The following is a 23,385-nucleotide window of genomic DNA, read 5'->3' as shown; positions in this document are numbered from 1 at the left end:
GAGGAGGCAGCCAAACTTCATTTCTATATTTATTTATATTTCTAAATATTGGCAATATTTATTTTGCTGCTGTTCTTTGCTGTGCTCCTGTACTTTCTGCTTCCTTTGTGGTAGGAGGAAGCTAGGTACAGAGCAGTGTGTGCTCGTGAACTACTTCTACTCAATGGTCCTGCTTTAGATTCCCTGCATGTGAGGTGGTATGGGAAGGGAGATACTCTGCTCTCCTCAGTCAGAAGACATAGTAGAGCAGCTGTTCCCAGTAACAATAATGACACTATTGCTGAGACAAACATTTTCACAATGATGCATGGGAACGCTAAATCCAAACCACATTGTTTAGCTAATGCATGCTTTCGCTCTGCTAAAGGGGAATGTCACATAACTGAAAGTAAATTGAAGAGATCAGAGTTTAGAAAATATGACAAAGTTGAAAACTTAAAGCTGTAATACACAGTAACATCCTTTAGCAGTGAAATCAATGATCCAAAGTGGTGTGTGCATGTGTATTTTATGGTAGTTTATTAGGTATGACTCCCCTCTGGCCAGTCCAGTGAACAGACACCGTTGTGAGTCAGGAATGCTTTCTGCCAAGCACTTCAGTTAAACTGAGTATAGCATATAGATCTCCTTTCCCACAGAACATATCAGGCATTGCAACATATCATAGATATGTCAGACTCTAGGTATGGTTTCTGGCATTTTTCTTTAATCTGCACTCCCAGCTGGGACTAATGAAACACTGCTCTCAAGGCTTGTGCATGCACATGGTTCAGAGAGTCCTCACACACTGTTTTAATAAGGTAATACTTTTATTTTCGTTAGCAAGAGAAGAGGTACTTGCCTCCAGTAGTGATGCAGAGCAACAGCTTAGAGAAAGGAAAGTTAAAGATTAATGGAGACCTGAAACATTTAATTCATAAATTAACTACTGAGCTAGATATCTACCTTAATATTGTGACAGCCTTGCTGCTGGCACTTCCAAAATAACTGATATGGGTTTGAAAGATCATTGGAGAGCCTTTTCCTTCTGGCACAGTTGTGGAGAGATTGCTAAGTTTAGATCCCAAGAATGCAAAGTTACTCAATCAAACACAGAAGTCTGCTAAGTTCATGCAATAAATGGAGATAAAAATGGGGTTTTGTTTCTTACCAGAGAATCATGGTCAACTTCCCCCCTTCCTTTTCACTGTGCTTTTGCTGTATGTTCTGGGCAACAGTGATTCTACCAGGTATGATCAAAGCTAGAAACACACTTGGCAGTGGTTAGAAGGCTTCATCTGAACTCAGCCAGCAAAGAAGAAAAAAGGGGAGGGGAAGCACATTAAGGACTTGAAAACTATTTTTAGGTGTGCAGGCTAGGGAGCTGACAGCAATATCTGACGGCAATACCAAAGTGCCTGTGTGATTACTTGGTTTTCATGTTAGAGAGTAGAGTCTGTCAGCGCATTGATTGTTTTTACTGTCCAGCCTCCTGCTTTTGAAGAGCTGCTCTAGTTAATTTCAATGATACACCATACAGTAATCTTGCCTATTTAAATAAATGGAATTCAGTACTCTCAACAAAAGCCCTGGACGTTATGATCCTCCCATGCATTGTCAGGGTTCTGGGGCACTGTAGCTCATGAATAACACAGATGGAGGAAGGTTTATAGAGTCTGTGGCAGTGGTTTTATTTCATGTCCAAAGTGTGAAAAGTTTCTTCCAAAGAACAACATTATACGATACTTTTAAAATAAGTAGGCCTGCTTGGCCTTACAAATAATTGTGCAGGTGCTGTAGGGCTTTGTGATGGAGTCCTTTGCAGGGAAAACTGGAGTGTTGCAGAGGCTGTGTGCTAACCCAAAAAGCCAAATTAAAAACGTATGCAGCCACACTGCAGCATGTGGGTGGCTTTTAGGCAAGTGCAGAGGGTTGTTAAATGTCGAAATCAAATATAGGCATGGGGAAAACTGGTGTGTGAATGGAAAGACTGATCACATGCTTGTCCTGCCGTTTAAATGTGTGGTAGGCTCCTCTGAAATTCAAAGTCTGCCTAGCAGCAAGCCAGCTTGTAGGGAAATACAAATCTGATTTTAAGTCTTCATGCGTTTCAAATATCTAGCCTTTCTGCACGTCTGAAAAATAAAGTTTGCATTTACAATTTATTAACAGCTGCCTTCACATTTTCATGTTGAGGTTGTGGACTTGCTGTCTGCTCATTCACCCTGATGATGTTGCCTATAAAACCTGACAAGTGGCAACTTCAGTAATGAGTATTAACAGTAATGAGTATATAACAAAACATAGCCCTGACATAGATGAAATCTCTGTATTGAAAGATTTGAAAACTGAGGTACAGAGATTAAATATTTGCTCAATATCCTTTGAAAAGCTGTAACATAGACAGAATTTGATCTTTGCTCTGGAAAACCTCAGCCTAGTACTTGATAGTGACCTTTTTATCATCTTTTAGGTAAGATGCCAAAAATTCATGCAACGCTCCCTCTTCATTTGAAGAACGAAATATTAAGTAAACAGTAATGATTAAGTCTGCCTAACCTGAAACAACCCTGTAACCCTGAGATTTTATTGTGTAAGATGAAGACTTGGTTGATTTAAAACAGTTCCTGATATGTGATGACCTAGTCCTTATCTACTGTCCAGCTCACCATATGCAGAATACTCTTTTTTTCAAGTTTAAAAAAGTACAACACTATTTCAAGTCAGGCAAATGATTGCATTGAATATTGGCCAAAACAACAGATAAAATCAGCTATAAAACATCCAAAAAAAGCCAGGTACTTTTGGTGGATTAAGGCAGGAGAAACAAGCCTAAAGCTTTCTAAAGTAAAAGAAAAAATGATGCTTCATGTTCTTTAATTCTCCCTCCTCCCCTTGTCCCTTTTGTAACTTTTTTATCTGTTTTGTTTAGGAGAGTCCTGCCCTAAATGCTTTTGCCAGTTGCATCACCTTTTAATGTTCCTTCTGTTCATTTGCAGCTACTTTGGAGCTGTAGTTGCTTTTATGTCACTCACCCAATATTTAGAATTTGTAGTTTCCTCAGATAATTGGCCATCTTGACAAGAAGAGTGACACAATCAGCTGTCAGATACTTTTCATTCCTGACTTCCATGCCAAAACTGACATGTGGATATTGGAATAATAATGTGTTATCTTAATTAGGTGTATCTTCATGATACATGCTTTATAACAGATAGAGCACATGAAACTACTGCAATGCCTTGCCAGGGTATCTTTGAAATGAGATTCCCTCCTTAAGAGTTTTCTTCCTTCTTAAATAAATAAAGAGTATAGGAACAACTGCAGAGTCCAAGTCTGAATCTTAGCACTTCCTGTTAAACCTCACAAAATAGTGCAAGAAACATGTTTGGTCTGCTTTCTAAAGCTTGATGATGTGATAGGAAGGATGTTGTATGTAACATCAAAGACTGATGTTGTTATACCTCTGAAGCCTGACTTCTGGAAGTCCAAGTGAAATAATGTATGCTCATTTTTCTCCATAACATGGCAGTTTTTAATAGGCTTGGATTCTTATCAGAAATGTTCCAACGATTTCCTTCATTGTGTTTGTGTGTGCTTTTTTCTTGACTATCCAAATTTCTCTCACACTTTTCTAAGTTTTGTTAAGTGACTCCCTGCTGGGTTTAGTTAAGAGCAGTGCTGAGCAAATTGCAAGCTGCCAAAACCAGCCAACAAACCACTGGTGATGAACAAATGTTTCTGCTCTTTCAGCGCATGGTGAATGTTACTGTTTCCTTAATTCCAGCATCATGTTCAAGTGGAAGATGGTGCAGTCTGGACTACAGACCTGAACAGTGTTTTGGACCTGAGCAAAAGAGTCTGGCTGAGGATCAGGGTGGATCATAACTTTCACACTTGCTGTCTATATATGTTAGGATTAAAGTCTTGGGAGTATTCCTGGCCCAGTGATCTTTCCTAAAGTAGACTTCTTGGAGCTGTGCATGATGACCTCGGAGCATAATTTAGATCTCTGTATTTATATCTCTTAGAATGACTACAGACCTTTTTTGTGAAAGACCGTAGAATGTGAACCTTTAGAGAGTCTTGCAGAACAAAGTGTGTAATGCACAAAAGGTAATTCATAGGGAATGACTGGATTCGTTTCTTCTCCATACTCTCTGCTGCAGTGAATTGTGTTTTTCTCCATTTCCTTCTCCAAATGAGGAGGAAAGTCTGAGTGGAAGAGGTCCTGCCTGTTGTAGCATGCCTTATTAGTGTGTTGTTATTATTATTGTTGTCCTCAAAACCAAGTTCATTAATTGTCTATGCTACATGTCCATATGATGGCATGCATGTGGTAGGAGGCTTAGGGAAGATCGGTGATTTTGCCAGGAGGGGAGATGTGAGCCCAGGGCAAAGTGTTTGCTCAGCTATTAGATCTGCTGCAGATTATTTTAGTAATCTGAAAGACATTTTATTAAAACCAAAGCCAATCAGATCTTAAATTGAGAAAAATAAAGTTTCAATAGTTCCGAAGAAGACCCAATTCTTTCTTTGTCCTGTGAATGGGATGTGCTTTAAAGGTGGGAGCAGGTGATAGACTCCTAGTATTTCTGGCTGTGCCACTAATTTCCTTCAGAACTAATGTTTTTCCACAAGTTATACTCACACAGGCAAACTTATTCATAAAAATCTCTTTGAGAACCTTAGGTGACAGACCAAAGCCATTGAAAAAAATGCAAAAATTTCAAGATTACATGGTGAAACAACTGATCATTTCAGGAGAAAGGGTCAATTGCTCTTCTCTCCAATGTTAACTTGCATAGAAGTGATAGTTTTCTTCAAATGTGTGTTCCAGATCTGTACAAAAATGCAGAGGTAGATATGCAGAGATATCTGCATATCTAAATGCAGAGATATCTCACAGAATATCTTCCTTTAAATGGCATTTCATAATAAAGGACTTGAACCTAGCTCTTCCATATCCAGTTCCTAGGATCTTTTGGATCAGGACGGGATGTTTTCTTAGAATCATAGAATCATGGAATCATTAAAATGGCTGAAGACCTCAGTGTAAGCCCTCTGCTGTGGAGTGCTAATAACACCTTGAAGCAGACTAATCTTCCCTAGGAGACATTTATGTTAAAACTAGTAAATCCCTATAACATGTTTTGGTTTGAATAAAACAGTGTTTTTGGACACAGAAATACTCAGTTAAAAATTTCCCAGTTTATACTTGGTGTTCCAATCATAAAAGCCACGTGGTATGTTGTTTATATTTTTTCTGATGCCCTTATGAAGATTAGGTGTCTGCTCTCCTCTGAGTTCATCAAGCACATAATTTAGCAGTATGTTGCACAACTTTGTACTACTGTATTAACTCCTAGCTGTAACAACAAAATAAGTCTAGCACGATGTTAAGTATGCTATAAACCAAAAAGATCTGTGGTAGTCCCCAAGGTATCTGTTATCAAAATGTAAGTTAAAAGTTGAGAAGTGGATAGTATGAATGGAATGTGTGTGTGTGTGTGTGTGTGTGAGTGTAGCAAACAAATACTAAGATAAAAAGAACAATTTTATGCATCTTGCTTGTCAAGGCCTTATCTGTGTAATGCGGAAAGGTAGAACTCTGAAGAAAGGTCTGAAATTATAAATTAATTTATAAAAATATCAATTTTAACATTACTAAGCCAGCAATAATATTAGATGTCTTGATGAACTCTAGAGTGCAGTACTCTGAGCGAAGGTTTCCCTGATGATTTAAAATAGAACATAATATTTCGGCAGACCTTGTTTTAATGTAGTTGTTACTTAAGAAGGATGAGGGAAACAACAACAGTCTACCTACTTGCATCTAGATAATTGTATTTGCTTATTACAGGTATTATCTTGTTGGGTGCAAAGTACACAGTTCATGAGCTGGTCCTGCAAAGGACAAGGTCAAGAAGAACATGTAGGATAGGTGATGTCTGTTAATATGCCAAACCTAAATGTGTGTGATGCTGCTATTACTAATGGATGTTTAGGAAAGCCAAATGTGTGGTCAGCCCACTTAATACTTTAGAATCAAAGAAAATCTCAAGTTGGAAGGGACCCATAAGTAATGCTCCTGATGCAGCTCCATTCCATTTCCTTGTGTCCTACTGCTGGTCACCAGAGAGCAGATCAGCACCTCCCACTCCACTGCTGTCCTTGGGGAAGTTGTAGACTGCGACAGATCCATCCCTTAGCCTTCTTTTCTCCAAGAACAAAAGAAGCAGCTTCAGCCACTGCCTTACATCTTGCCCTTGAGGCCTTTTACCATACTGGTTGACCTCCACTGAACCCACTCTAATAGTTTGATGTCCTTCTTATATCAAGAACCCAAACCAACACACAGGACTTGTGGTGTCATCATGATGCTAAAGCATTGTGTACTTGCTGTTTAAAATTTGCCCATTATAATGAATGTAGTTGTCTGCTCTAACTTCGGGTTAAGGCTGTGCACACTGCTGGAGAAAAAGCACATCTCTGAACTGAAGACAAATGATGAATCTTTCTCCCCATCTCATCTGCTCTCCTATGAGAAGGTAACCTCTCTTCTTTCAGTTATTTCCTTGTTTAATAAGCATATTTGGGTGATTTAGGATGAGTGCTCCATGAATGAAGAGATTGTGTAACATATGTGGTTGACATAAAGAAGTGATGGGTTCAACTTGAATTCAAGGATGATCAGAGAACTTACAGGGACATATCTCATAAACTATGATGCCACTCAGAGTCTGGAAGTTCAGTAAGTGCAGGACTGCTGGTAAAGAATTTCTTTGCTCAGACAGGCCATTCCAGTCTTCTCTTTCTCGACTTCTCTATGGATAGCAGAATTGTTATAATATTTAATTCACTATGGGATAGCACCTCTCTGAATGATGAGTGTTTATAAAAGCTTTCAAACTTGAAAAGCATGTAGCATTCTTTCCCTTGACAGATGACCAAAGGATTTTTAGTAATAGTAAACTTAAAGCCTAGTGGAAAAAAATTTTGAGTTTCTAAGGCAAGGCTAGTAATGTAGCTTAAGGAATTTATACAGGTCCAACTGGGAAGTCATCATGTGTTACTGAAACTTGGTCTGCACATGGGAATGTGGCTGGCAAAATAATGTTAAGAAGGATCAGGGCAGTTATGTATGATGAGGTGCCAGTACTCAAATAGTTATTCCTATGGAAAATGGCTGAAGCTCAGCTGAAGGCTGATACCAGTTTTGCTGCATATTTCTGCACTATGCTATCATGTATTTACCACTTAGTGCGTGAATTTTAACAACATGAAAATCCTCACCCTAAGCCAATACAATTGACATTGTCTTAATGGAGATACAGTTACAGTAAAGGAAAACAAAAATTTGTAACTGAAGAGTGCTCTAATTTCAATTGCTAATTTAAGTCTTCCTGGCAAAAGAATTTATAAAGTTTGGACAAGTTCTGCTGATGTAGCTCTGCTAGAAGTCTTTTTGTTAGGAGTCAGACTGGGAGTCTTTTGAACCTCTAATGTGCTGCACAGAAGGAAAGAGAAATGCATTCTTGCCTTTTCCAGATAACAGCGGAGAAGCTGCCCAGTCTGTCGCGCCCAACCATGCTGCTGAATCGCTACGCTACAGATCCCTGGTATCAGCAACTCTTCATCAATCTGGTAAGACTGAAGCCAACTCTAAAAACAAACATTTCCTCCATGAACAATATGTTTGTTATATTTTCTCATTTGTTTATGATGGCTGTGTCAGCCGCACTGATTTACATAAACACTGCCAATCCTGGGATGTTACATTCTCAACAAAAGTAGCTGAGTACAAACAGCATTCCGAAGTTTTAATTCATATTGTATAAACATAACAGATGTTGATAAAATGAGCCAAAAAGAAAATACAACAAAGGAGACCATTTCAAGGGGGCTTTTGATTAAAATACATTCCAGATTGACAAAATGATACAATGTTAATGGAATAGATCATTTAAATGTCATTATTTGGCTCTTATAGTTCTATAAAGCAAATATAAAGCAACGCTTTTGAGATTTAAACTCCATTACAGTACAGTGCCTATACATCAACTTATAAATAAAACTATATTTCTTTTCCCTTTCCTTTTTTTTTAATCCCTGCTATGACATCGCCACATTTATTTCCTAAATACTGTATTAAAATACTGGGTCCAAAAGCAATAATAAGTTTGGTATACAGAGTATGGCCTAAAATAAATATATTATAAACAAAATAAATGCAGTTTCTGCCTCAGTGAATTTCCAGTCATTGAAACTGAGATGGGCAACACTAAGAAATCCAGGTCAGAGGCCTAATTCAGTTGGGTTTTCTTTAAAAAGATATAAAATCTGCTCCTGTTAATTCATCTGTAAAGATGATGAGACTTCATTTGAGATCCATCTGGTCTAAATCCCTTGCTTTGAGAATAGCGAGAAGGATAGAAAATTTACAAAACCCGCAATGCTCCTAATATGCATTATCTAGTTTAGTTTGAGAGTTTTTGTTTAATAGATGGGAAAACTGAGGTGGAGGGAGGACATGTGGTTTCCCGAAGTTCAAGAGGAGGTTTTACATGGAAGTAGAAGCCAGCTCAAACTGAGGCTCAGTCCAGTGCTCGTGCCTTTGTGCCACACAACTTCTTTATTAAGGGAAAGCCATAGAACTCAATTACATTTCATACTGATGTGATCCCTGAAGCAACAAAGTTTAGTATCCCTTTCAACAACTTGTTATTATCACCCATGAAAGCTCTTTTTCTGATATCCACATAAATATCCATTGTGAATTTCCTGGGTGCAATGATTTCCCGCAGTGGTGATTTCCACAGCAAAATTACATGCAGTATAGAAAGAGGAAACTTATTTACTTTTAATTTGTTTTCTTCCTTATGTCTTTGAATTCCTGGTCTGTTCTGTAAATGAGAGAGGGAGAAGAGATGTGCCCTTCTATGCTGTGCATTTATTTATGTTGTTTTATCATGTCTTTGTTCCCAACTTCCTCTGTCTGGGGCGTAGCATTGGTAAGCACAACACACCTTCTTTGACAGAATTGACCAAGTCACAGTTAGAATAATACTGTAGAATTATGGGGAAAATAAAGTCTTAGTGAACAACTACATACTCTATATAGACCAGCGTGGCTGACAATAAAATGATCTCTAGCTCTGTTCCTATCAAGAAACCATTAAAGCCCTCATAGTTTTCAGTCACCAGGCCCACTTCTCACACCCATGAGATTGTTTCTCTTCCTTGCAGCCTATGTTTCTACGTGAATTGATTTTTATAAGCGTGTGCTACAAAATATTATACAATGTCATAAATGGTTGTGTAATGAGATAGCAGCAATAAAAAAATTTAAAATTTAATAAAAATTGGGATTACTGACTATTTTCAAGCAAATCTTAGACCAGAAAAGCCTTAGACTTAGAAAGTGGACCTCAACTTTGCTTTTCCAGTCTGTGAAATTTGAGTGCATTCCAGTCATAATAATTTATTTAGACTGAACTTTATGGTTTACCAAAAAATAAAGTGATTCTTTTACTATGGTATTTCCTGATGTTTTAGATATAATTGAGGATGTGGAGCAGGGAATACATGTTCTTATTGAGTACATGTTCTTATTGAATGCTGTAGAACCTGCGGAACCAAGTGTTTGGAGTGATCAGCAGGAAGACTTGTTGCCTTTCCTGCTGGAGGAGAAGCTCAGGCTGGCACCACAGAGCCCTGATGCCAGTGAGCAGCCTCTGGATTCAAGGCCATGCATGCCTTCCTAGGCTTTGTCACTTGTTTTGAAGCCCATGTTCTTCTTCAGGAAAACATAATCACAGCTTTTCCGCTTGATTCCTTCCAGAGAAGACATGCTTAAAAGGTCTACACCTTGTAGGTGTACACCTGTACACCTGTACACCTTGTCAAGCATCTTGACATGAGAGATTGTAGCCCCAGAGCTGTGTCTCTTCAGCTGCAAAATTCACTAATTTAAATGCTTGTGAGACAACATGAGAATTAACAAGTTTGTGGAAGACATGTAAAATAAGATGTGAAAGACGGATGTCAAGAATGCTTTTGTCATGCTGTGTCTATGTCTTGGAAAATATCATAACTATCAGCAGCAGCTATGCTGGCAAAGCCTTTCAGTGAAGACTAAATCTTCAGTCTCTGAGTATTTGCCTATTAAAAATGAAAATGTTTTAGATTTCCTCCAATGATTTTGATGTTTAACTTTGTTCTTTTAAATACCAGAGGGATTCCCACATTTTTGGACACTAAAACCAAACATGTATGAAGGAATCCACCACTATTAATGTTATAATGAATACCAAGGAAAACTAGTAATAATTTATTGGCTATAAAAACTTGCCAAAATTCCTGAAAGGGAATTTCTGGTATTTGAATCATGCAGCTCTGACTTTCCTATAAGTCAAAGATTTGTTGGATGTTTTCTACTTTTCCCTTTAGGAATTTGTCTTTAATATTAATAATGTTGTTTCTGTAGCACCATAGAGAAAGCACAGCACTTTTAAACTGGAGTCCAGTCAATGCATATTACTGGCAGCCCAGAAATGCTCAAAGTCACAAGAGACAGGCTCTTTAAATGGTCATTTAAAATATGTCATAAGCAGGAAAAGAAATGTTTTGCAAATCATACGTCTAAGAAATATGGACATGGATATTTATTTAAATCTTGTTATAGTTCATAATCTTTTGCTCATTAGTACACTAGCAGGGTCATTGTCACTACTGAGCCATGCCTCACCTGCCTGGAAAATGCCAAATTCTTCCTGAAGGAATTAGGGTTTGTGTGATAGCAGAATTGTCTAGAAATCCCTGGTGATTTCCTCTTAAGGCAGTGAGAATATCTTCTCTTGATAACCAGATCTACTCTTGGGAACATGGTGTGACCTGTGCAAGGCTGGGAGTTGGACTTGATGAACCTTGTGGGTACCTTCCAACTGAACTTATTCTGTGTGGCTCTGGGATTCTGAAATCTGAGTAACCTTGCCATGAATTTGCATTTTTGGTTCAAAGCCCATTGCTGATTTCCTTTTCCTTGATTTATTGAGTACACAGAGTATCACCTTTCTAAGACCTGAGTAATGTAATTTTTTTTGCTTACCATGTCTATGGCTAAATGACTCAGTACAAATTGTAGTTGGGTTGTAATTTGCAGAGTATGAGAGCTTGAGATAGCCAGGATAACAGTAACTTGTTACACAACTTTGAACTGGACATTGAAATGCCCGGCATATTGTTTACTCTGCCTTTAAATTTGTGAATGTGAATCCACCACAGGTACTGTGAAGAGTATATGTGCAAAAGAAGTTTTAGGAATATAAACTATTTTTAAGAATATTTTGGGCTGAGCAGTTGTAAAAATCATAGTAGGGTTGCCTTTTTCCCCCCCCTTTTAGTACAAGTGTAATTTCTAAGCAAAAGTTCACACAATTTACATAACTTCTCATAACTGTGTTGGGGGGGTGCATGGCATGCTGCATTTTTCCATACATTATCTATATAGTTTGATTTCTAGATGAGGGTTTCTTTGATTGGTTGGTTTGTTTTGGGTTTAGTTTCGTTTTTATGTAATGTATACATGTCTATGAAGATACACAAAAGAGAATTCCTCCCAGGACTGAAAGAAGTCACTCCTTTATATTCTGGACTCCAGTGACAAACTCATCACATAATATTACATATAGGAAAGCGAAATACATACAGGAAAGTGAAAACAGATGGAAATGGTAGGTTTTTTTTCATTAATATGTCCTTTTCATGATCTTTCTATAGAACAGGTATTTGAGGAATCACTGTAACACGTAATCATATCATTTGACTCTTGGGCACAAGATACTTTTTTTCTTTTTGTCTGCTTTAGTTATTGTAAATTTCTGCTATTTCTTCATGCATTTTGAACTAAAAGCTAGATACAGCAAAGATGCTATTTTATATAAGATACAGTTTATCAATTTTCACAATTTTTTAACCCAAACTTCAGTGACAAAGGGCTTCACAACAAAATTCAAGTCTTTGGCATTATTTTTGGCTTTTACTACATATCTATATGTTTTGTCTCACGGTCGATGATGTTTTCCTAACAATTCTTTCCCTCTTAAACTGAAATGTATCTTAAAGCACAGGCAGACTGAACTTTAGATCTAGGATTGAAGTACAGTTGTGCAAAATTCCCAATTCAATTAGGAACATTGCCTGCACATTAGAAACACTACATTATCTATGCATTACATATCCCTAGGAGTGAACATAAACTGTTGTGAGAAGCTTTTTCTAGCATGCAGCTTTAATGTATGGTTTTACAGGTATCCTGCAATGTCCATTTGTAACATTGTGTTTTTCCTGTCATGTGATACTTACATACTTTAGAGTTAATTGCCGAGTGTTTTTAAACAGCCTGGTTTATCACACTGGAGAACTCTTCGACATTGTTTCACAACTGATTCCTTCTCACATTTTTTAAATGGGATTTTGTCCTTTAATCACATTTATTTGCTGACTATGAACAGAAAAACCTAAGGGAGGGAAAACAGATGAAGAAATTCTTTGTATCTACTTTATATAAAAATGATGACTTAAAGGATTCAGGGAACAGCATTGCTAAAGGTACTGGTAATATGATATGGTCTATCATACCTCAAGGCTCAGATAGCCTTGAGGCAAAAATCTAAATGCTAATGGAAATGTAGCTGCACTCTGCAAGGGTAGAGCCTGGAAAATCACTGATGAGGAAGTGCTGCAAAATGTTACTGTTGTCTCTGCTGCCCCTTTTCACACAGCTTTAGCTAACAGAGCTGTCAGTGTACCACTGGTGATCATGAAATCACTTAATGAAATGAAGTGTAACCAGCTCTCTACTAAAATAGTGCCTAATTAAGTGTGACCATCAAGTGATGGGAACCATAGCAGTATACAAGGGAATGCTTGTTCATTCCTGAAAGGCCTATTAAAGCAAGAGGAAATATGTGATCAGCACAGTTGTCTGAATGTCTAACATGGTATGGCATGGGAATGCCAGCAACAGAGTTCAAACACATGAGGAGTTACAAACCAGAATTATTTACACTATGTGATTGTAATCAATGCCTAGACACTTCTGAGGAGCCAAAGCAATGAAATGGTTCAGTAACTTGCAGTATCTCATTAAACTGGTGAATTTTGCTCAGCTGAGATCATAGATCATAGACTCAACATTCTGCCACTGAGGCTACTCCTTACTCTCTGACAGCAGAGAAATGGGGAAGAATTACCAGCTTCTCCATATTTTATTTTGAAGGGTTAAAGAAAGAATTTATATTTTTGTGCAGTTTATATTTGCAAAGACCCCTCTAGATGTGTAGTACCACAGCTTCTGCTGTGGTGTTGCTATAATTGCCCCTCTTGTCTATGCTGGAGCTGAGATGTGGGGTATGAAGCAGCCTGCTGAGGACTGGAAAGTGAGACTGCAGCAGAGCTAAAAGAACTTCAGACTCCTGACTTCTTTTCTGCTCAGTATTAGTCTCTTTCTTGCAAAGTGAGCTAGCACCAAGAGAAGGCATGGCAAGCTGTGCGACTCCCGTGTCCTCTCACATTTTGGCAGTTTTGCCACACAGAAGTGTTTCTAGTGGGATAGGGCTGTCCCTGGTAAACAGAGCAAAGCCAACCATGCAGCAGGGAGGACTGTAAGGATTGCCCCTGCAGAGCAGGCACTGTAGTCCTGTCTAAGTTCTCTCTCTCTCATTGAGAATGCATCCTGGAAGTCTCCCTAAGACACGCTTGTCCAACACAGCAAAGGATGGATTTCTGCGAAAGCGTGAGATGTAAAAAATAAATAAACACGAGTTGATATCTCTGGCATGTGTGTGTATGTATAAATGTAAACATGCACATATATGCAGGTAAAAAACTCAACCCTTTTTAAACTATCATTCGTAATTTAGGAGACAGGCAAAGCACTGTCTCAAAGGATGAGGATACACATTTCCTTTGAAGAAAAAAAAAAGAGGAGTAAACAAATGATGTGTATCTGGAGCTTGATTATCCTACAATTATACAGGCTACTACCTATAGAAACCTTTTTAATCCTTCAAAGGTAAGCGGTAGGATAGAAATTAGTGTTGGTGCAAGTTAAGGGCTGAGAGCATGGCACAGAGGTACAACACACAGAATCAAGGGCCCAAGAGAGAAGTGTTTTGCAGGATATACAAATAAAAAATATTACTTTTCTCATATGGCAACCACAGCATCGAATATAAGCATTGTTCACAAAAATGACATAATATTTTTTACTCAGCCTAGGCAGGTTGTGTCTCTGACAAGGATCTTTCTTGCATCTTGTCTTTAAGGTGATGAATATCTGAAAACATAAGCTCTTTGAACCTAGAAAGCTGAGTTTCACAAAATCACAGAAGAATTTACATTAGAAGGGTCCTCTGGAGGTCATCTACTCCATCCCCTGGCTCCAAAGAGGTCCAGCTAGATCAGATAACTCAGGCTATTCAAGCCCTTTATACCCTCAAAGATAGAAAACCCACATCCCCTATTCCAGTATTTGACCATCTGCATGGTAAAAAATTTTTTTTATACTTTATTTGAATTTCTCATGCTACATATCAAGTCCATTGCCTATCACTGGACACATGCAGGAGAATCTGACTCTGTCTCATCTGTGGCCTAAGGACAGGCAATTTCTGCAATCAAGTCTTCTCTGAGTCTCCTCTAGTCCAAGCTGAATTGAATTATCTCTCTAAGCATCTCCTCATGCCTGTGCTCCAGCTCCCTGACCAGTCTGGTGGCCTGCTGCTGGATTTCCTCCAGTATGTCAATGTTTTTGCTGTACTGGAGACTTCTCTTCATCCACAAACTGACTTGTGCAGGTATCATACTAATCTTCTCTATCATTCAAGTTTTAGCATATATACTGCCACAAAAAAGCATGATTTCATTAGAAGATAAGCCAGAACATTGATTATTTTTAAAGGAAGAAACATGGGAACAGTGGAAATGTAAGGTTTTTAACCAATTGCTACCTTCCCCTCTAGTAAGCAACGTGTTCTTTTGTTCTGGTCTTTTTCTCACAGTTTTCAGTGGATTCTTGCACTGACAGGAAGTCTTCACAATTCCCTCTCAGCATCCTGAGAGAAATTTACAGCAACTTGGGCCCTTGGTTGTGATGTCGTCTCTGTTTCCCACAGCTCTCCTTTCTGTTTCTGCTGAAGGCTCCTACTCCTTGTGTGTTTCACCACTCTGTTAAGATTTGTTCTTCACTCCAGAATTTTTTTCCCCAAGAAGTTGCTCAACTGCTCTTGGAAAAGCACAGTTTCCTCCTCCTTCCCAAAGATGCCCCCTGAGTACAGCCACATTGTTGTCTGCTGTCTCCTGAAAGGAACATAATGTCCATTAGCACAGAGTAGCTTCAAATGAAGAAATTAAGAATTATACACTCAACATGTTAACAGAAACATCCACAACATTGTTATGAAAAGTTATTCATTAGGGTCTGGCTGCGATTTTGGAAATTACTCAGGGTGGTTTTATAACAGTTAAAACCCGTAAGGTGCTGTGTGTGAGGCTTTGGGGTTTGGACATATTTTTCCACGACTCTTTACATTTGTCAGCAAGAACATACAGCTCTTTTGACAGTAGGACTTGGGTGGGCAGATGGCTGCTGGATGCTGTAATAGGAGGTTGGCAGGACACAGAATGATAAACTTACTTGTCAACAGCCTTTCTGGCTTTCTTAGGACAGACTGAGCTTTGTACCTCTACAATTTGTTTCCCATGTAGTTCCTGGTAATTTTTTTGGTATGGGTTAATTGATTTTGCATTTGCTTGCTGCTTTTATTATGTCTGCCCAACATGGAACCCTTCTCAGCACAGAAGCTCATTTTGTGTCTATTATTCCCTGCTTTTTTATGTTGCTTCCCTCAGCCAGAAAGAATTCTTCTTAAATTGTTTGCATGTTGGTGGCAACAGAGATGGAAGACCAAAGAAAATAAAGAAAAGATGAACAGTAAATGTTGAAAATGGGATCCATCCAGTGTGTGGCATGGAAAATAAGGCTGCAAGCACCACTAGGGAGATCTCCAGTTGGGTGACCGCAGCATTGCAAGTCAGAAGAGTTTACAGAGCACCTCAAGAGGAAGCAGATCTATGGCTCCATCTGCATTTGGTAAGGCTCTTCCTCTGAAAAGCAAGCTACTGGCACAGGGGGAGGCCAGATCAAGGCAATTTGCAGTGCCCTTTTGGTCCCTATGTCTGCATTTCCTTCCTATGAGTGCAAATTATTGTGTAGGATCGGTGGTCACTAAAGTTTCCCAAGGCATGGATTTAGGATATTGCTAAGATAGGTGCATGGACTAGGCTGCTAAAACTATTCTTGCATACTGCAGGCCAGATGCCTTTGATATCCCATCAGTTCATAGCTCATTTGTGGCTCTCTCTTCAGTATTCTGAGCATTTGCTCTTCCTCTCTCATACAGTACTTTTTTATTTCCTAATAGTTATGTATTAGTTGCAATGCAGTTTGTATTAACAGGATTTTGCCATGTTATTTTCTCTCCATATTTCTGCTCCCTTCCCTCTTCCACTTCCCCTTCCTGTTTTGTTTCCTGTTGGACATTATTTCTTCACTTTTGCTACTGACTGCTTTACATAAAAATACATTTATTTACAGAAATTCTGGAATTTTTCTTGCTTTACTTCACAGCCAAGATATTTGAATAGAAAATGAGTCACTTTTTATCTCCCCTTGTTTTCCCTTGTTCCAAGGTAACTTTTCCAGACTAGTGCAAAGCTTTGAGTGCTCCTGTTCTTCTTTTCAAAACAGAGGGCTCTGAATTGCCATTACCTGGCACTGCAGGCATGGTCAGAGGGGTTGCATTTCTTGCTCATTCACTGGGCTCAGAATACATCTTGTTAAGGCTACTCAAGGCAAGCTCATAGTTTGCTGGGGGTGAGACATACCCCAGCGAATGTCACCTTTTTTATTAGAGTTTTGTAGATGAATTAAGCTGAGTAGAGCTGCATAAAAGGTCTCTACAGAAATAAACAGAGCAGATCAGGGGCTAAGTGCAGTTTTCCCATGTGATTTATATATTTTAAGATTAGGCCTGGCATTTTACAAAATGCTGTTTGAAGTTTTTAATTACGTTTGCCTGAACAGACCAAAACAGACACAACTAATTGGTTGAGATTATGGCTATGAGATTGTGACCTCTCACAGTGAAATCTCTCAATGTATGTTCTTGTTTAGGTTTGTTCTTCTGTAGTTTTTTTGGAGGAGGCAGATAAAACTGCACCCTATCACAGAGATAGTGAGGAATACTTTGGGGAGTATTATCCCTATCTCAAATCCGCTGTTGTTAATGGGAGGTTTCTTTACTGAATACCTGTCTTCATTTTACTTCTCTTTTTGACAGGAGGAGCACTACCAGGTGACTTACACCTGTCTTCATTTTACTTCTGCTTTTGACAGGAGGACTCCTAACAGGTGACTTTTCAACTTTTTATGAATAAAGCCCAGTAGGCTTTTTACAGCATCAGTAAGTACAAAATATTTTAATCAAGTCCCATAGTCCATGCAGTTACTGGCAAACCTGATTCATTTAATGAATAATTTTACTTGGATCTTAGTGAGAAAAATGTTCTTATTAGCAGTATGAGCAACAAATTTCCAGACAAAAACATGGAGGAGGGAGAGTATGTATAGACACAGTCTGGGGGGGGATGTGACTTCATCGCACTTCACACGATAAGAGGGTTCACTTCAGGAGCTGGTAACGGGATGGAGACTTGAAAGGCCAGGCTACAGGAAATGGGGATGGTGAGTCAGGAAATGGCAGCCTTCCCTCCGAGTCATCCTTGAACCACTGCCCTAGTGCGCTCAGAGTGGGAACTGGATTAGTAGAGATGCTGTTCCTTCAGAAGAGATTTCAAACTTGGGTCATGACCATTAGGTGTTGTCAAGTGTTACGTGCAGTTTCTCCTTAAGAGCATGGATTTCAGCTCCCCCATCTGCTCTGATCCTTAGCATGGGTTCTGTAGCTGTCCCTCTCAGCAGCGGCAGATATCCCACGCCTCCTGCCTGGCCTGGCTTTCTGTCCAGGCGCTGCAAGGCCTGTTATGCACCCACCTTGCTTCTTGTCAAAGTCACTGCATGGCTGGTGACCCAGAGGTGTCTTGCACAGTTGCTAAATACTTGTATTTTCCTGCTAAATACACATTACTCTGTAAGACTTGATCGGCTTACCAGAAGCAGAAGGGCAATCTGTTAGGAGGCCAATGGCAGTATTTGGTGCTTGCAGGGGCGCTCACTAGAAGGGTATGTGGGGGGAATTCCTTTGTCAATATCTCTAAGTATCTAAAGAGGGAGGCCAAGCAGATGGAGCCACACTCTTCTTGGTGGTGCCAGGCAATAGGACAAGAGGCAATGGGCAGAAACTGAGGCACAGGAAGTTCCAGCTGAATGTGAGGAAGAACTTCTTTACTGTGCAGTGACTGAGCACTGGAACAGATTTCTCAGAGAGGCTGTGGAGTCTGCCTCACTGGATATATTCCAGAACCATCTGGATGTAATTCTGTGCCGTGTGTTATAGGAAGACCCTGCATGAGCAGGGAGTTTGGACCAGATCTGGTCCCTTCCAAGTTGATCCATTCGGTGACTGTGATTCTGTGTCTGGGCGGGCAGGGAGCAGCCAGGCTGAGGCCGCCGGTCACACCGCAGCTGGGAACAGGCACCTCAGCTGGAATGCGCGCCGCGCTCGCACCTCTCAGCTCGCCGCTGTTAATTGACAGCACACGGTTACGCTTTGTACCGAATTACGGCCCAGAGGAGCCCGATGGCAGCCGGGGCTGGCGGGAGACCCCCGAGCGAAGCGCGCCGACGGGGCGGGAAGGCGCCACCTGCTCCCGCCCCCCGCTCCCGGCAGACGCCCGCCCGCCGCCTCCCGGCGCCTCGGCCGCGGCCCCCGCCGGGCCCGGAGCTGCCGCCGGCCGCCCGCGGCGGCGCCGGGCGGGCTCCTCCGGCGGAGGCGGCAGCGGCAGCGCCGGCAGCGGCCGCAAGATGCCGCCCTGCCCAACGCCTTGGCGGCCGCGGCTGCCGCCCCGGGCCCTGCGCGGCCGCCCGCGGAGCGCCCTCCCCGCCGCCGTGCCGCCTTCCCGGGGCGCAGTGCACCGCGCCGCGCCGCCCCCGCCGTGTTTCGCGGGAGGCACCGTGTCCAGCTCCACTCACAGAACCTGGGATTGTTAGGGTTGGAAGGGGCCTCTGGAGAGCATCCAGACGAAACCCCCCTAGAGCAGGTGACGCAGGAAGGCGTCCATGTGGGTTTTGGATGTGTCCAGAGAGAAAAACTCTATGACCTCCCTGGGCAGCTTGTTCCAGTGCTCTGCTGCCCTAAATGTAAAGAAGTTCACAGAATCATAGAATATGCCGAGTTGGAAGGGACCCACAAGGACCATCGAGTCCAATCCCTGTCCCTGCACAGCACCGTCCCCAGGAGTTACACCATGTGCCTAAAAGTGTTAACCAATAGCTTCTTGAACTCCGTCAGGCTGGTACTGTGACCACTTCCTCGCGGAGGCTATTCCAATGCCCAAACGCTCTGCTGCAGTTTATGGTCATTGTCCCTCATCCTGTCACTGCACACCACCGAAAAGAGTCCGGCACCACCCTCTTTGCATCTGCCTTTGACATACTTATATGTATTAATGAGATTCCCTCTCGGTCTTCTCTGGACTGAACAGACCAGCTCCTGCAGCTCTCCTCATAACAGAGATGCACCAGACCCCTCATCATCTTGGTGAAATGGTTCTACTGGGCTGCAGGCAGGTTGGGGGTGCCTGCTAGTGAGGCTGGGTGAGGCTACTAAATTCAAACACTCAGGACCCTGGCAGTGGACAGGATTCAGCAGGCTTCTTCAGGGAGAGCAGAGCCACCGGCACTGGGGCTATTTTATGGTGACAGAGAGATAGGTGCCTGTAACTGAAACCCAAGTGCTCTGTTCATTAAAGGTGATGATCTCAAATGATTTTTCTTCAAGACAAACCAAAACCAAACAGCAAGTAACTTGGATGTTGAATTTCAGTAGCAGTTGACTGTGTTGCCCTTTTGAACCTTGTGTGTTTCGGTTTTCCCTCATTGAGCATTGTCTTTAAAAGAACTAGTACATTGACTGCATGTTTTTTGGGAGCAAAACTGTCTGAAGAACACAGCCCTGTGCTTTAACAGCCACTTACTCTGTGCATTCATTGGGGAAAAAGTTGAGAGCAGTTAGACCACACTTCCAGACTGGGACTCAAGGAGGCCAAGGCCATTGAGATTTTGGGATTATTCATATTTCAAAGCCAGTTTGAAATACAAAATTGTTTTTGAGGCTGAAGGAATGTAAACAATTGTCACATGTAGTTGTTGGGGATTTTTTATGAGAGAGGTTTGTATTACTTAAAAATTGCTTACAATTGCTAATTTAGCATCTGCGTGGAATGCCGCATTGTCTGGACTGCTGTATTTGCAATCAGAGCAGATAGCAGAAGCACAAGCACTTCCTGCACAGCTTCTTGGCTGCGACCTGGACTGACCCCACTAACAGCCAGTCAGGGTGAGCAGTGTTGGGCTTGGATGCTTTCTTCCGTTACTGCTGGTGTGTTAAACCCTGCAAAACTGCTTGGCTACTCTGCTGAGCTTGCCACGTATTTCCAGCTACACTGCAAACATCTGTCTGCCAACTGACTGAAGCCACTGTGTTCATTTTGTGTGGGCTACTGAACAGCTGTCAGATGGGAATGACTTGGGTTATCCCATGTCTTAACCAGTGCTCTAGGTTCATGAGGTTCTGAATGTCTTTATCCTTGACTGACTTACCTGGTTTTTGACTAGATCCTTCTGAGCTATGTGTTTTAAGTCCCTAAGTAGACCTCTAAATAATCCCCAAGAATGTGCTGGATGTCATTCTCCTACAGAGCTCAAGTAGATTAGACAGGAGCATTGAGTTCATTGGATCACTGTGGATCCACTCAGTCCTCCTAACTAGTAGAGTCCCAGTAGAGACTTTGTGATACTAGTTATGATAGGATGCATTATGCTGTTCAAGATTTTGTCTGAAAACCATAAAACTATGAAAAGAGGATTTTCAAGATGGCACTACAAGCAACTGTTGTGGCAAATGAGCTGAGGTCTCTGAAAATTTTATTCTATCATCATGGACATGAGTGTTGCTTTCAAGGTGACAGTAGGGTGTGACTGAGGATACCTGTGCAATGAAATGTGCTATAGACTTGGAAGTGTTTGGTTTGGAAAAAAAGTGCTTTTTGCAAACATTAGTATGCATTTAGCACTCACCAGGCCTTCTGAAGTTAAATGAGCATTTCAAAACACTTGATCCTGCAAATAATCCATGTATATGAAGGAGCCTAGGAATGTTCATGTTCATTCAAGTTAGAGGAACAGCCCTAGTTGAAGAGATCCTCATACAGGTGGTTAGGCTTCAGGACATGAAATTTGGGATTTATTTGGCTGAATACCCCATAATGCGTTGTTAACTTCTGTGACTCTTCCAGGCTGTCTGAACTTCTCAATAGAAAAAAAGAAGCAATGAGCAGGTTAAAATATGGCAGGGCTTCCTGTCTTGCCTTGAACAGAAGGAGTTTAGAAAGACCTTTTTAATATTCCGCTGATCCAAGTTGAGTTCAGTGACTGGGCAAAAACAGGAGAGAAAATGCTGGTTGTGGGATGCCATTCTTGCCAAACCTTTTCAGCCGCCAAGAAAGGCTTATTTTGGCAGAATGTTAAGCGATGCTTTTTGGACTGCTTTTTATTTGGCGAGGCTGATGGGAATGATGCTCCTCCCCAGGCACTGAACCATAAATATTTGACTTTTATACAACCAAAATTCCTGTGAGTAGACACGGAATAAGTGACAAAAACCCCAAACCCATGGAATTCATTTCAGCTTTGCCAGGTGTTTGGCTGTAAGACTGTGAGGTCCCATATTTAACAGCTCATATACTTTGCCAATACTATGTGAAGTGTTTCATTATCTTATACACTGTAGTTGGCACACAGCAGTTTGCAGACAAAGAGCGATGGTTTATGATATTTGTGGATTCCATGCACAGTTGTAGGCATGAAATGATGTGTGGTGTATGATAAGACAAATATATAAGAATGAAAGAGTTCACATAGCAAATGTAAGATGCTTTCAAGTCTCTGATAACTAAAATGATAAAGTGCTAAGTAACATCAGGACTTTGATTTTTGTCTCCTTTTATAATTGCTCAGAATAAAAAACAAATAAGAGGCATGCCTTCAGCTCACCCAAGCTGTTCAAGGAGTACAAGTGGGGCAGATGAAGAGCTAATTAATTCTGAGACTGCAAAATACCCAGATCTTTTTAGGATATTCCTCCTAAAGTCCAAATTTTTCACAAATTAAAGCTTGATTTAGATGGACAAGCTTATGGGACCAGCTGCATACAACTGCATATTCACCCTGATTCCCAGTATCCAGTGCAGTATTTTGATCAGTATTGAAATAATTACTGCAAGATTCTGGTCGTAGTTTTATGGATTTTTTTTCTCCCTGTGATGTTTTCACTGTTAGCTGAGTTTTAATCTTCCCAGAAAAAAAAAATCAAACAACTTGAAACTTTAACTACTTCTACTTTGATTGAGCAAATCTTTAATATGCTGCTTTGCAGCATGGCAGTGTATTTAAGTGTGCACATCTTTATGTGTAATAAATGTTGTGCTGAGGTAGGGTCCAGGGATGAAAAGCAACTGCCTATTTACACCAGCAGCTCCCCAGGCATGGGAATCTTGTGTGTTGCAAGAGTGGCGACGCTTTCTGTGGCAATGCTTGCAGCAGCCTGTGTGGTCTGCCCTGCTGGCCTGAGCAGCCCGTCTGAACTGGCAGGGGCCAGCAGCCCAGGAGACCTTGGTGCCTGGGTGAGCCCTGCACCAGCCCACCACAGAGACAGGGCTGCTCCCCAGCTGCAGTGAGCGGGGCAGCTTAGGGGGGGATCTGCTCTGTCTCACCAGCTGCTGTGCAGAAAAGAACAATTCTGGGTGTCCAGAAGAGCAAGGAGGAGAAAGTTTGACTATGAAAGGCAGAACAGGGAGCTTCTTGCTTTCATGTCTTCTTCAAGGACTTTGGCAGGACTTTGGTGTGTTTTGTGATGGTTCTGCTGCTGCTCAGGACCTATGACAGATGCACTTTTTTTTTGAGAACTAGTGAACCTTTCCATGTGAACAAGAAAACATGTCATTTGTCTGATGCTGAATTTCCATATTTTTATTATTCTCCCTGTTGAGGTGTCTCAGAAGTATGGAAGGTGATTTAAATGAAGTTTTTATTGTCATTTCTAGTGAATCTTCTGTGCTATAAACACTGAAGGAAAAACTCAAAGGCAGTCCCATCCCCTGTGG

At 40.9% G+C, this 23,385-nt stretch overlaps 1 pseudogene; it reads left to right on the top strand.

Annotated features, from left to right (window-relative positions):
• LOC128942568 (chloride channel protein D-like) overlaps positions 1–19,213 on the top strand; it is an 87,209-nt pseudogene extending 67,996 nt beyond the window's left edge.
• Positions 19,214–23,385: the final 4,172 nt, after the last annotated feature.

This window comes from Melozone crissalis, unplaced genomic scaffold (assembly GCF_028551555.1).
Source record: "Melozone crissalis strain CALT ecotype California unplaced genomic scaffold, PUWL_Pcris_2 ptg000042l_1, whole genome shotgun sequence".
Classification (NCBI taxonomy): Eukaryota; Metazoa; Chordata; class Aves; order Passeriformes; family Passerellidae; genus Melozone; species Melozone crissalis.
Note: the sequence above shows the minus strand (reverse complement) of the source record. Positions and strands in the feature narration are given on the sequence as shown.